Below are 5208 nucleotides of genomic sequence, written 5' to 3' on the forward strand. Positions count from 1 at the left end.
AACATCCCGATTGGTATGTTCGTCATATACCATAAGATCTTAGAAACTCATTAAAAGAAATCGCGTGAATACTGGAAGACCTACTGCAGTTCTCTCTGGCAACTGGTGTGTTGAAAGTAACCTCGAGAAACTGAGATACTCACTGTAGAAGTTGTAGAAATTTACAAGAAACGAGTATTTTCTCTGTTAATGCACAGTTTTGGCCTCAAGAATAAGAAGAGTTGATCAACAGAAGTCAACGGGTAAAATACGTTGAAAACGAATTGCTAGAAAAATGTGCGATTCGTTTAAAAAATATGGAAACTGAGTAATCAGTAATAATATTATTATTATTGTACCAGTAATAATACGGTAATACCATTAAAAGAAGTTGAATGCGAATAGTAAAATTTGTAACTAAATATATAACAAATAAAATATTGTAAATATTGCATATTAGGTGTATTCTTTTGACATTGAATGATAAGCATCTCTTAGGTCCTGATATGGATCTATTACATAAGGAAAAATAAGGATGTGCTAAGACCTGATAAGGATCTATTAAGACCTGATAAGGATCTATTAGCACCTAATAAGGATCTATTAGGACCTGATAAGGATCCATCAGGACCTGATAAGGATCTATCAGGCACTGATAAGGATCTATCAGGCACTGATAAGGATCCATCAATACCTGATCATTCAAGATCTGATAAGGATCTATTTGGAACTGATAAGCATCAATCAGGACCTGATGACGTTCTACCATGATCTGATAAGGATCTTTAAGGGTCTACTAACCTACTATAGACTAATTAAAAATTGTTATTAAGCTGTTAACTCCGCTTTGGTTAAATATATAAGGTGTTAAGCCAAATAAAATGTTGGATTTTTCTTTTATCGAACAAATCAGACGCCAGATTGTAGTAAGTTGCGTTTTTATGAAACGTTGACAACTCTTTATTTTATGAATTATTAGCTTCAATAAGATTGCATCACATCACATTATAACTTAAGTTTTGGTATAAGTTTCTTAAAGTACACTGTCATCTTTATGATATAATGTTTTAAAATCGGTGCAGACTATCATTTTTAAATGTCATTCAAGTTGCGCTCACTCTTGCTCAAATTTATTCTAGCGATCGAACTTGAACATGCTTACATTCAAGAGTTGTTACTCAAGCAAAATGTTTGTAGAAAAAGGGTGTTTGCGCACGCCGTAAGTGTGTTAGACAACAATGCAAGAATATGCTCTTGAATGACGAATCAAAGTTTTTGGGTGATAGACTATCATTTACAACATATTGGCGGGAATCGGAAACTGCACCGCGCTTTAGTTTGGGAATAAAGTTTTTGATTTTGGTAAGAGATTTTGGTTTTTCGAAATACTTTTGGTTTCTTACGTTATTAATTACTAGTTTTCACATGATGAGTGTCAATGTAAGTGGATATATTGGCAAAATAATAAATTATTATTATTTATAATAGGAAGAGTTTTTTTTATTAAGTATGTGAAAAATATTAAAAGTTCAATTTAATTGAGAAATAATTACGCAGTCAAAAATTTTATATATTTATTATGTTGTATATGTACTATATATATACCTATAGTATATTATGTTGTATATATTTTCAAAGGCAAAATAAAAATGTGTTAGTGCGAAGTTCACAATTTTGCTGCAGGCAATTTTCGTAGGTGTAACTTATTTATGGAATGCGTTAATATGGCAAAAAATAGCAAAGGTCACAGGACACTGCATTTATTTTTATTTCACTGCAGTTGTCGGCGAAATTTGCTGTGTTAGCCACAAAAATGATAACGAAAAAATTCCATAAATTTTATGTTTTCCACTCGCACTTCAACACTTGGTGGCTCGCTTGGTAGCTCAGATAGTGGGTGTAGTTAATGGGCATTAATTAAGTGCTAATTTATTTAGTAGTCACTTGGGAATAATATAAATTTTTTTTACTCAACGTCGTTGCTGTTGCTTTAGTTTAATAGCGCAAGTTAAGTGGTTTTTGAGGTGTTTCTACTGAGATTTATTGAATTAAAATTTATTGCGCTAAAAATGTAAGCAAAAATTTATCTAATTTTTTTTTTTTTTTTCATAACTTCATAGTGCTTAGGTTTGTCTTGGTTGAGTTCAAAGGCGTAAGTAAGTGTCAACGTCGAATTGTTAAAATATCTTAGCACAGCTGGTTTTTATGCCTTCCTGTAAGTAAAAAAAAAAGTTTTTTTTTGTGTTATTTTAAAATTTTTGTCGTGCTTAGCTATTACCACTCATGTGTAAATGTCGAGCTTTCATCAAAAGTGAATTCAAAACATTTTTTGTCCTCATATCTTCCCTATATCCTTATATATTTTTTTTTAACATATTAAAGATAATTCATACATGCGTAAATGGTTATACTTTTGCTTTCTCAAAATCTCTTCATTTTATTTATGCATTTTTCCATTTAAGCTCCTTACTTAGTACAAAAAAAAAAATTCGTTTACAAAATTTTGCTTACAAAAATTCTTATAAAGATAAAGATTTTTTATATCAAATTGTTGCTGTTTTAAAAATATTAAATTATATTAAATGACACTGAAATTGAACAATTTCATTTTTGCTTCTCCCAAAAGTATGCAACATAAAATATGTCAACACGTTTACTCGCAGCAGGCTACCTTATTGTGGCAGTAAGTAAATAAGAGGGATTCATAAGTTGTGCCACATAAAACAGCGTGAATTCTTCTCGAATTGGTAGCAAAATGAAAATTTTTCTAAATTATGGCACACACAATTGTGTGAAGTGTAAAGAAGAAGAATATGTGGTTTCCACAAGAAAAGTATATAATAAAATGTTTCACAGTTTATACAAAATTATTAAGAAAAATTATTTTTACTTTTAATTTTAGTTACGAAATGATATATCCTTTAGGTTATGCTCTTGAAAGAAAAATTTTATGAACTTAATTATTTGCATAAGCAACATAATATTAATAATATGTGTTTATTAGTCTTTATTAGTAGAATCACTACAAACTAAAGAAAACCTTCATTTTTACTCATAAGATTTTTCCATCTAATAAACTGATAGAATTACGAGTATGATCAAAGAACCTACCATATTTTCTTATCCAACTCTATTATTCAATAGTTTGAATAGCTTTTCGAAACTGTTGTATGGCTAGCCAAAAAAACAATTAATTAAAAATAAGAATTCACATCTCTCTCTCTGTTATTGTCATCTCCTAGTGGAGCATAGATCCTCCACCATCCTTTTATATCGCATTTTCATACTTAATTCTCGGCAGATATTATTACAGGAATAATGGGCTTCTCTTAGCTCTTTTTCAATTGTCCTTCTTCAAGTTCTAGCTGGCCTCCAAAGTCGTCGACTCCCTTGAGGATTGTTCCTCAAAGTTTGACGTGCAGTATTTTTATTGGGTCAGCGGAGATTGTGGTCTATCCAGCAACAATTGCGACTACATATCTCAACAGTACCAGGTAATGAATTCGTGATGCACCATAGGTTGTTGTTTGTAATGCGGTTAGGCCATCATATTCTTAATATTTGACGTAAGAATTTGTTGACAAAAGTTTACAGTTTTGCATCAATCTCTCTTGTTCTTTTTTATGTCTCACAAGCACAGAATAGCACAGATAGTTGTAAATGCAAAGTTTAATGCGAGTGAAAATTTGTGGTTAGAACGCCTCACAACATCCAACAGCATTTGGTATGCAGTTTCAACAAAGCCAGAGCAGAGATGAGTGAGGCTATTGGCGAGCCCATTTACCGGGGAAATTCAATTCTGAAGATGATCAACTCGCCGCATACTTGGCGATTGATATCGACCGCTGCTACGAGGATCATGACTCAACTTAGAGCCATTGAACGACTTCGTGCCAGCGAACGCGCCACTAGTGAGGTCTCGCCTCAATATGACAGTTACGAACTCAGACGAACTCAAATCAGACTAACGATTTGAGCTGATACGCAGGACGCCACTCTGACGTAATACTTTACGGTAGTTCCAGAAGGGACTCTCCGTCTGGAAATGAAAACATGTTTTTAGCGGTTTAAAGTTTCGCATTGACTAATGCTTTTGATGCTTTTGAGACCTTGTTAAAATAAAAAGAAAAAATAAAAAAAACACCAAATGCAGTCTTGGCTTTGGTTAAGCGAGAGTCAATGTTTTTGTTAGCGCCGATCTTAGTTGCGACTATGCTACCTAGATATTTGAATTTATCCACGCATTTTACGGCTTCTTCTTTTATCTTGTTGCGATTAATCTCAGACCAGCGACTGTTGCATTTATCCCAAGTCAATATTTTTTTGTAAGTCTCTGATGGTATGACTGAGTAGACAAAAATCGTCTGCATATTCCACATACTCCAGGTGCATGAATGGATTCCACTAGATATTTTTTTTTGCCTTTTAAGCACGCTCGAAACACTTCGTCGACCAAGAGGATAAATAGAAGTGGTGATAATATGTACCCTTGCCTTATATTGGTTTGATAAGATTAATATTTTAGTTAGAATTTGTTGTTTTTTCAAATCATTCCAAAGAAATCATCTGTTGACACTATCGAACGTCTTTTTGAAGTCAATAAAAGCTGGGTATACCGATGTCCGGAACTCGTTACATTGCTCGAACACAATGCAGACTGTATTGATAAAAGAAGCTTATAAAGTTCACAATGGTTTACTAACAGAAAAATTTCAGTTTGCGTAAAGAATTTTACTAATGATGTTTAAACTGTCACCAGTTTACAGAATAGTACTACCAGAATTACTAAGTAAACTGATACATAGAATTGTGCGATGTATTATCGTGTGGGTGACAGCTTGCAGTTCTGTCATGGTCAGTGTCAAGTCTCCTCAGATCACTGTTCAATCGAGTGATAATTACTTTGTTCTCACAAAATGACGTTCTGTTTATCGCCTCCACAGAAGTCAATCATAGGCCAGCTGTGACGTCAAAGTAAGTATTGCAAACCTAAAGCAAGATAACTGATAAAAAAGAGTTGGCAGTTATTCATATAATATAGTAATAAGTCAAGACTTATTACTATTACATGTACTAGTCCTAATACTAGTACGTGTTTCTGTTAGATCCAAAAAGCAAAAAGTTATGGGTAATGTTAGCTTGCCGATAGGGCCAGAGCCGATTGGTAGAGAGTTCTCCCAGGTAGAGAGTAAAGCCTTTAATACTTTCGCTGCAAACCTTAAAGACGAT

This window comes from Teleopsis dalmanni, chromosome X (genome assembly GCF_002237135.1).
Source record: "Teleopsis dalmanni isolate 2A chromosome X, ASM223713v2, whole genome shotgun sequence".
NCBI lineage: Eukaryota > Metazoa > Arthropoda > Insecta > Diptera > Diopsidae > Teleopsis > Teleopsis dalmanni.